Genomic DNA, 10,386 nt, shown 5'->3' on the forward strand with positions numbered 1-10,386 from the left:
AGCAGAATGCACCTGAGCAGGGAGTCTCAGGTCAGCACCAGCTGCTGAAGGGCCTAGCCGGCTCTACCAGCCTGCACAAACAGCAGAAGCCTTTCACTCCTGTGCACTGAAACCCCCAGAGCCTGGAGGTGCAATGAAAGCTAGAGAAACAGCACATTGTAGGCAACGTGTGCAACCTTCATGGCTGGCACAGGAACATTGGTGCTTCTGCTTGCTCATTCATTTGGCTATTAAATATCTGAGCTGATGTAGCAAGCGCTGCTGGCACAGACACAATGGCTCCTGCAGCGCTGTGTGCTGAGGCTGATTGCTGACATCAAGGTCCTGAGGCTCAAAACCCAGCCACGTCCCCAGGGAGCAGCAAAAGGTGCCCTGCAGCTTCACTGCTCAGCTTCACCTGGCAGTCCTGTGCCCAGCTTGGCCTCAGGGACCCCTGGCCGTGGCTTGCAACGCAGGCCATTCCCCTGGGTGATCATTTTGGGGTGCTCTGGTGATGCTCAGGAGATCTTGATTGCCCATATGGCCCCCTTGAGATGCAGCCCTGGGCAGGTCCCAGGTCACACCATGCCTGGCACCGTGCTTCCAGCAAGGACACAGACATCCATTCCCAGCTCATCTGTGGAGCAGTCAGGGACATGGCTGATGATTTTTGGAAGGGAAAACAGTGCACGGGTTGGATCTCCTCTGGAAAGGACAGCTGCAGAGCGGTGTGCATGTGGGGAGGGTTCAAGGGCAGAAAGACCCCCACCAAAGCCCCTCAGGTTGGGGAGGAAAGCAGCAGAACTCAATGCTGGTCTCGAGCGGGATCTTTTGAAATTTTTGGCCTTAATTCAGCCCAGTCGGGCCTCTCCGGAGCTTCGGGGCGCGTGGAAGGGGGGAGAGATGGAGCCGGTTCCGTGCGGGCACACAGTGCGGGATGGGGCCGCCACCCGGCGGCTGCAGGCGGCACTGCCAAGGGTCTGGGTCTGTGTCTGGGTATGTGTCTGGGTCTGGGTATGGATCTGGATCTGGGTCCGGGTCTGGGTCCGAGTCTGGGTCTGGATCTGTGTCTGGGTCTGGATCTGGGTCTGGGTCCGGGTCTGGGTCTGTGTCTGGGTCTGGATCTGGGTCTGAGTCTGGGTCCGGGTCTGGGTCCGGGTCTGGGTCCGGGTCTGGGTCTGGATCTGGATCTGGATCTGGGTCCGGGTTTGGGTCTGGATCTAGATCTGCCACTGCTGCCTGGCTGGAGCTGCAGAGCTCTCTCCTACACTGAACTGTGCTGGGCTGTCTTTCAGGCTGAGCCTTGGAACTTAGAAATGCAAGCGTGTATTGATAATCCCCTCTTAATGGAGAAGCCTGAATGCCAGCCTGAGCTGGTGAGCACTTTTTGGTGAGCGCTCTCTGATCCCCAGCACAGGTGTCTGTCTCCATGGTGGACATGGAACTACCAGTACCCGACATGGAGGTACCTCCTTCACCTCAGATGATCCATACATAGAATTGTCATCAGAAATCCAGGAAGAAAACTCCAGTGTGGTGTTAGAAAACAGCAGTCCTTTACTCCTCATGATGCCAGCTGACTTGACAAGCAAGCACACCCTGTCAGAGCTCACATTCTGCATTTGATCAGTTAAGACATACATATGCAGTATATTGATATATATTCATTCCTTTTCAAGACTCATAAATATATGCTAATATCCCTTTGGGCATGCTCAGTATTATCTAGGGTGGTCGAGAGCCCATCTGCTTCTTACCCATTTTTCAACATCAGCTTCATCATTGAGGCCTTTGGCTCACTTTCATCCACTTTGGAAAATTTCCACTGCTCATGAGGCCATAGTGAGAAACTTCTTAAAACCACATGTAGCCAAGGCAAATATCCTTGCACCTTTTGAAGCAAAAGATAAAAGTGCTCTATTATGACTGCAGTGCTTCTTGTGAGGCAAGATCATTGAGACAAAAGGTAAAAGTATTCTATTACGTCCCCAGGGCAAGATTATTAAGGAAAACAAGACTACTCAACCACTAAATTTGAAATGGGACGTTTTAGAACTGTCACTCACAGATTCCTTTCACCAAACTAATGTATTGTTTCCTAAACTAATGTACTAATCCCTATTGATAAACAGACCAGCCTATGTCAGAATCATAGAATCATTAAGGGTGGAGAAGAGCTCTAAGATCATCAAGCCCAACCCCAGCCCATACCCAACATGCCACTGCCCATGTCAGTGCTGCATCTCCATGATTCTGGAACACCTCCAGGGACAGAAACTCCATCACTTCTCTGGGCAGCTGTGCCACTGCATCACCACTCTTTTGGAGAAGTACTTTTTTTCTTAGGATCCAACCTGACTCATCCCTTCTGACACAGCTTGAGGCCACCAGCTCTCATCCTATCGCTGCTACCTGGGAGCAGAGGCTCACCCTCACCTCACCACAACCTCCTGTCAGGGAGCTGTAGAGGGTGATGAGCTCTGCTGGGAGCCTCCTCTTCTCCAGACTGAACGATCCCAATTCCCTCTGCCATCCCCCGTAAGACCTGTGCTCCAGTTTCACAGCTTCTTATCTCTTCTCTGAACGCTCTCCACACACCCCACGAGGCCCTCCCAGCTCACGAAAGACATTAAGGCAGGACCCAGCATTTCTCTTCCATCAGCTGTGTGCAACCTTTGAGCTAAATGAGAATCCAAAATTTCAGTGCGCTCTGGGGCTACAGCCCAATTAAAATCAAGGTAGCCCATAAAACAGCTAGCTGAACAGAACAGCAGCAATATGGGAGAAGTGGCAAAGAGGAGTGAAAAAAATACAGGGGAAGTTTCTTTATTGTGTGTTGTATCATAAAAGCAATTGTTTAAATAGCTTTTCTACTACCCTCAGCAGTAAATACTTCTGAAAAACGTGCTGAGCAAATCTCATCTTCCTCTTTCATTGACTGCCTTGTAAATTGAAAAAATTATGGTAGGAATAATAATAAAAAAATATACGCTGCCTCAGAGCAGCCGTCGGCTTTGCAATGCAGGGATGAAGCCGGACGGTGGCACCGCGGAGCCACGGTTCCCTGAGCAGGGAGGGCTCAAAGCCAGCTGAAGATGCTCTGGTCCTTGGTGACCCTCTTGGCTGTGGTCTCCCAGTGAAGAAGACAGGCACCACAAGTGGCCAGAATCTTGCAGAAACGTGCTTCAAAACAAACCCAAGGCAATTGGTAAAGTGTCCAAGTTAGTTAGCAATGTGCAATTAGTTATCCTGCACAATCTGCATTGAGGAAATGGTGTGGGCAAGTGAACCTGGCACTGCAGATTAGCACTGATACAAATCATCTTTTAATTATTATTATTATTATTATTTATCTTGGCTAAAGTGGCTAATGAACTAAGTGTCATGGTTTTTTGGTTTTCAGTGTTCCACATCAGAACCACAGCAATATAAGGCACTGGTGGATACTGGAGCTCAGTGCCCTCTGATGCCCTTGAGTCATGAAGGGACAGAACCAATCCATCCCTGGTGTTGGTAGTTAAAATGGAAGGTGCCGTGCTGCAGGTAACTAATGAAGAAGTGGTCAACCACAGAAAGGCTTCAAGAAACAAGACATTCTGTATCACCAGAAAACAGTTGGTTTTGCTGCCTTCGTTAAAAACCTAGAGGTAAAATGAATACTGATAAAATGTCACAATTAGTACGGCTCCCTGTAACGCTGGGTTTTTTAAATGATGGTAATAAATGTCTTGTAGACATTTCGTATAAAACCAAACTGAGAGCAAAAAACATAAAGCCACGACAGTGAGGTGAACCACGTCCTTTTCAATTCTCTCACTGCCATTCAGGGTGGCATTACTTTCTTGCACTGGTTGTATGTGCCACAAGTGATGTCTGATGGCCTGTTCTGGATGGGAGGGCTGGGAAGCTGCCCCCTTCAGCCCTGCTGAGGACCTGTACAAGAAGAGACTGATCACAAGCAGCTTGAGCAAATTTTGTAGCTCCTTTGTAACCAGATCAATTAAAAGGAATGCTTTAGCAACAACAGCAGCAATGCTTCCAAAGACAGTTCAGCCTCAAATAAAAGCTGCCACCGCAGCCTTCCCCAGCCAAACCCTCCCCCAGCTCGGGGATGGATTTTTGCCCAAGGTGCTCGAGCAGTGATGTGGTTAGGGCTGCAGCTTTGGATCCATTCAGAACTTGGCTGGAGAAGTCACTGCTTGCTTTCAGAGCATAGCACGACTTCTTGCATCCCATTTCCCATCCCCAGAGACCTGCCATCCCTCCAGGCTGCCCTCCAGTCTCTCCTCCCCTCTCTGCCCTCTGGTGCTGACCCTGCAGCCTTCCTATTTTCACTCAGTCAACTTTTCCTCCTGCAATTATTTAATGTCATTATCGATGCCGTCCTGAGCTCAGCTTCTTTGTGCAGTGATATGGAGCACTTCCTCCACCACAGTTTGGGGTGCTGAGACCTGATGCTGTGCATGCAGACACTGAAACCCCATGCAATGAAACCAGGAGGTGCCTGAGGTGCCATGGGAGCACCCAGAAGCGTTAGCAGACCTAATCCTGATTTCAGCCAAGTAGGATCCAAGCTGAAATTATATGGCTTGTGGGATGCTCTGTGGGCTGCTCCTGGTGAGGTTTTGCAGCCCTCGGTGTTGCCCCCTGCAGGGGCTGCCCAAAGCCCTTGCAGCCCCATGGCTATTTGCTTGGATTTACATTCCCGCTAAGCCTCCCAGCATTAAAAGCCACTTCTCCCTGGGCTGATGAAAGGATAAAAGTGCCCGAATTGTGCCTGGGTTATTCACTTCCTGAGGGATAATTCAACATATTTCCCTTTCACCAAAGGACTTTTCCTGGGGAATCTTTGACCAGCTCTTTGCAGGATGGTTTTATTGCACAGGGGGGAGACAGGCTTTATTTTAAAGTGCTTCAGCTGCTTCGTTTCAGCCTTTGTTGATCGTGTTTCCTTTTATATATACTTTTTGGGGGGGGCTTTCATTTCCCAGGGCTCCTTCTTATCTGCCTTTGGAGACAGCCCTTGTAAAAAATAAAAAATAAAAAAAAAATCCCAAACCCAAAGCATTCTCCCTGGGATGCTTTCGAGAGAAAGGCCCCAGCCCCTTTCAAACCTCTTTGGAGAAAAATAGCTCCCAACCCTGCACACACCACATCCTACAAGAAAGCCTTTGAAGTAAATTAAACCAAATTAGTGTCTATAATATAGATGAGCAGAGCAGCTCCCTGCTGTGCCACCAGCCTGGCCCTTTGCGTAATCTTTAACCCTGCTCCCTTACTCCCAGCTCGCCTCTAATTGACCGTGAAGCACCTGGGGGTAATCTGGAGGCAATGCCATCTGCCCTCACAGGACAGTGCTTCCTACCACCCAGCCAAGGGGATGGAGAGTATTTAATAGCCCTGGGAAGAAACTGAGATGATAAATTATTTTTCCTTCTCATTTTCTTGGTGTTTAGCATCTAATCTTGCTCTTCTTTTTTCTTTCCTCATAATAAGAGACTTTCTGAGCCTGGGGCAACCCAGCACCCAATGCACTTCATTGTGATGGTGAAGATGGAGCTGCCAGTCGACCTCTTTACAGCTCAGGAGCAGCAGAGGAACTTTCCTAACCCTAAAGGTGTCAGAGCTCTGCAGGTTGTGCTTTCCAATTAACCCCCTTTTTGGGGGTCACCCAGGATTCCAGGAACAGACCAAACTTGCCCACAGACTGGGATGAACTATGCTGGCGTTTAGCCTAATCAAAAAGCATGTTATTTTAGTGGGGGGAGAATGAAAGCTGGGAAGATTTAACCCTCCTTTGGCCCAGTGTTGTATGTAGAAAGCAGCAGGAGGCCGTTCAAGCAGCAAGCTGGGCAGGGTTGCAGTATGCATGCAGGCTCTTGACAGATACTGGTGTCAGGAGATAACTGTGTGAGCAATTATATGCATACACGTGCAAGGAAAGTGTTGCATATGTAAATGACCTGCCAGTGCCAGGAGGTAGCTGTGTACCTGGTAACTGGGGGGCAGCTGGAGCACTGCATGCCTCGCTGCCCTGGTGCTGGGGCTGGCTTCAGGTTCTTCTCCTAAAATTTACATCTCACCTGGGGGTCCTGAGCCATTCCCTGGCCCGACTGAGTGTCCTGGGACCCAGATGGGCTCTGAGTTGCTGAATGGGCAGCAGAATGAGCCCTCTGTTTCTGCTGGCCGTACTGGTTGTCCTAGTGCTTCCAGTGCCCTGTGAAGGCTGGGTGTGAGATGAGTCCCTGGCAGAACAGAGCAGGGTGTGAAGACTGGTCTGAGTTTTGCCAGGTTCCAGCTCGTGGTTCTTTGGGCAAGATTAGTGCCAGGGTTCAGGCTGCCTTAGGTGCTTCCTGGAATGCCAACCTCTGGCCTTTACTCCTTTACAAACCTCTGCAGCAGGACCAGTTATCCCTTTTCCATAAGAGGATCGGAGCAACGCTTGGGGACACCGTTGAGGTGAGTGTCATTGTGCTGAGATGACTTCTGCTGTGTCAGTGGCCTCTAAAGAGCTCTGATGTTGGCACCAGCTGAGCTTTTTTCTGACAGAGCACAAGCAGAAGTGTCAGGACGTGGCTAATGAAAGCAAGAATGGAAACAAGTGTGAAATTTGATGTTAATACCAAAGAGCTGTGTTGGGTGCTGCCTGGCTGAATTTCCCAGCCACGGGGAGGATGATTCACGGTCCTGGGAGCATTTCTTCCAGGGCTATGTTTGCCCGGTAGCATTTGTGGCAATTATTTTGGTCCCTGAAAGTGTTCGCGTGGACATAGACTTCAGAAGGGACTGCGTATTTTGTGTGACTGTAAATAAATCATGGCCAAATTAATTCATGAAGCAAAAAAACAAAACGCCACGAAGCTGGCAGGCAAACAAACAAAATCTCTGATCCTTGGAAGCATGCAGAGGGCAGCAGGTTCTTCTGGCATTTGAGCCAGGCTGCAGGGGCCTGGTGGCCAATGTGACATTTTGGCACTGGGTCATGCAGACACCTGCCCTGCCTTTGGTGGTGTCATGGTGCCACAAGCCTGTTTCAGTTTTAACATCACCTATTTTTTCCTGTTTGTCTGGATCCTGTGCAATCTGTTTCCTGCACCTTGAGTGATCTTGGAGTGCTTTCCAAAAGGCTTTTGTTAACACCTGCACTGGGCTGGCTGAATGAAGCTGAACCCAATTATTTACATCTTGCTCATTATGTGTAAGGATGCTCAGGCAGGATGAATTTTATTTCAAGACATCAACTTTTTGGCTGATATTCAATGCTAGCCCGTTCGGATTGATGCTTCACAATGAGCTCAGTGTGTGGGAATGTTTTTGGGATGTGGAATAGGTCCCTTTCCAGTGGGGTTTGGCATCCTCCCCAAACCTGGTGCTATCCCTGGGGGAACTGCACACACGATGTCTCCTGCCTCCTCCAGTCCTGGGCTCCTCTGCCTGTAAAACCAAATTGTCCCTCACTGGGGCCTTAATTCCAGACAAAAGGAAGAGCCAATAAATCTCAATGAATGTAAACACTGTCATCTTTAACCAAGGCTGTGTAGTGGGTGAAGCTATTACCAGGGGGGCGGGCAGCTTCACGCTGTAAGGTCAGACTGGGTTATCTGATGCCTTGTGGGGCTGCAAGCAGTCTGTCTCAGCAAGTTAATGGCCCTTTCCCACCAGCCTTGTAACATCAGGCATGGTACCAGACTTCCTCTGCATGGAAATCCTGAGTTTGTACCTAGGAAAATAAAAGGAAAAGATTTGTAGCTGTGAATTGGAATAATGGAAAGGAAATTCTAGTTGCTGGGTGCGATAGGAGGCATGATTTGTTGTCTCTGTTACATCTTAAGTGGTTACTGAGAGCTACAAGTGAGTGGGCAAAAGAGATGAGGACAGAAAGAAGAAGATGAGAATAAGAAAGCGATGCTGTCACTTGGCTTTTCAGGGATTATTGAGGCATCAGATCGATCGCTTATTTGTAGCATGTTTTGGAGCTTCATGTGAAGGTAGACTGGCTGAGCATCCTGACTGCTTTTGCCAAACCCTCCTTGTGCTTCCCACACCTGCTTGGGCCATCTCTTCCAGACCAGCCTGCTCTCAAGCCTACCTCTTACCACCAAAAACAGCTAGTTCCTCCAGCCCATCCATCCCTGTGGTGAGCAGATCCCACCTGGCACCAATTCAGTCTCATCCCATCAAGTTAACAAGATTCTCCTACCCATTGCATCCCAGAGGGGAGTGGTGGGGGGGTGGGCATTCTCATGTTTGCATTTACCAGCATTCACACATTCGTGGCAGTTCTCTGGGAAGAGGAGCTTGGATCTGGTATTTTCTCCCTTTGAAAGACTGACAAAAGCTTAATACGTGGTGCTCATTGGAAAAAGCATTTGCTTCAGACTTGGTGTTCCTCAGGGTTGTGCCTAGATTTGTATCCTGGGTGCTTCCTTCTACTGAAAGCCCTCAGCAGTCCCTTTAGCCCTGCGGCTGTTTTCTCACTCAGTTGAGTCCTGAAGCTCTGATTTCTGAGTTTCAGGCTGGTGTCTTCACCTCTGTTCTGTTCTCCCCTGTGGTGTCCCCTTGGTGTGCCCAGCCCTGGCAATGAGTCCCTAGAGATTTTTCACACCTATGGAAATCTGAAGTGCAAGCACGCTGGTGACGGTGGCAGAGTGGACTGTTCAGCCAGGATCCATCCTCTCCCTCATCCTTTGCTTTATGGGCTTGTAAACAATAGATGGGGCAGGCAGGGAGTGAGGTGAGAGGGTAAGCAGCTGGCCCAAGCTGGCAGTGATTTCCCAGTAAGCAGCAGTTTGAAGCACCCCATGCTCTCAGTCCCCATCCTGGGGCTGGCTGTCCCTCTCCCTGCTGCCCTGCTGGAGGTGCCCAGGTCCCAGCAGCACCAAAACCTGGGCAGGGCTGTGAGGTGATGTGGAGAAACCCAGAGGGAGGGAGGGAGCGAGCCTTAAATATTCTGACTGCTCTATCTTCTGGGAGATAATACTTTTAATTTTCGGCACACAAAGAATATGTCCTGAACCAGAAGGGGTTTGCCTAATTCATCATGCTTGCTTTCCACACAATACCAGGGATGACAAGCATAACATTTTAAAATGAGAGAAGTGGACATAATTAATGCTCATGAATTGCAAACGCTTCTTTATTAAAGGGCTCTTGCTTGCCCCTGGACCATCTGCTTCATATCACTGGGCCGGGGTCCTGAGGCTATAATAACTTGCAGCTTTAATAATTTTACCTCTTAATTAAAGCTCATCTCAGAGCGCAGGAGCACAGACATGTTCCGGGTCCAGATTTGATTTTAACAGAGGAAACCTTGAGGGATGGATAATAGAATTTGCATCCTTGCCTTTGAAGAATCCCTTGGATGAGGGCCGTGGCCCTGCGTGAGACCCCCGTGTGCTGGCTGGAGGCTGTGAGACCTGCTGCTGGGGGGCTGTGCTGGCCTCAGGGTGGCCTCTGCTCCTCTGTGACCGTGCCAAGGAACTGAGGAAGTGGTGGGACGTCAGGTCTCTGCTTAGAGAACGTGATGGAGGGAGCAGAGAGGCCACGGGGGGCTGAAGCTTCATCTGCCCATTTCCGTCTGTGACCTCTGAAATTCCATTGTGATTTCTGTCTAGGAATATCATCTCCTGTTTCCATCAGTGTCTTTCAAAAATCCGTCCTGGTTTCTATGTGGGAACTGGAAGTCTAAGCTCTGGATCTCCTGTGGTGGCACTCTGATGCCACGTACAGACAGAACTTCCCTGCCTAAGCAATAGGGTGGATGATGGCAGCTTAACCTGCAAGAAGATCCCAAGCCCATTTTGCTGGTTTTGTGTTAAATAAAGCCCTGGGCTGTGAAGGGGGGAAGGTCCTGAGCTCTGCCTGGTGCCAGCGGAACCTCAGGGCTGAGCCAACCCTGAGCCCTGCTGAGAGCTGTGGTCAAGCCATCACCACCTGCGTCTGCTGTCCCTGCAGGGCGACCTTTCGGGGGTCTGAGCTCCATGCAAATGGGATGAGTTGACAGTGCATGAAATACGGTGAATTAATGAGCACTTCATTGCCACTAGACGTGGGGCCGAAGGTCGAGGGCCATTAATAGAACTAGGCATGAATTCCTGCTTCGTAATTCGCACATCCCAGGCCTTCCTACAAACGGAACATTTTATTCTGAAATGTTGTTTTAATTATTTACGTCTTGATTGATTGATAGAGAAGGGAATTCACTGAAGGTACATTAATGAGGAAGTGTTTGGCTTGAGGACAGCGCTTTGATTGTCAAACACAAAAATCAATATATCTAACCTAAGATCCAGCAAGACATCATTTATTTATTTATTGCATTTTATTATTAATTTTTTTTCCTAGAGGCTGAAATTCTTCATGTAAGGCAGAGATGCGTTCATAGAAGCGATCCATTCAGCCTCATCA

Source organism: Tympanuchus pallidicinctus, unplaced genomic scaffold, assembly GCF_026119805.1.
Source record: "Tympanuchus pallidicinctus isolate F22 unplaced genomic scaffold, pur_lepc_1.0 scaffold23, whole genome shotgun sequence".
Taxonomy (NCBI): domain Eukaryota; kingdom Metazoa; phylum Chordata; class Aves; order Galliformes; family Phasianidae; genus Tympanuchus; species Tympanuchus pallidicinctus.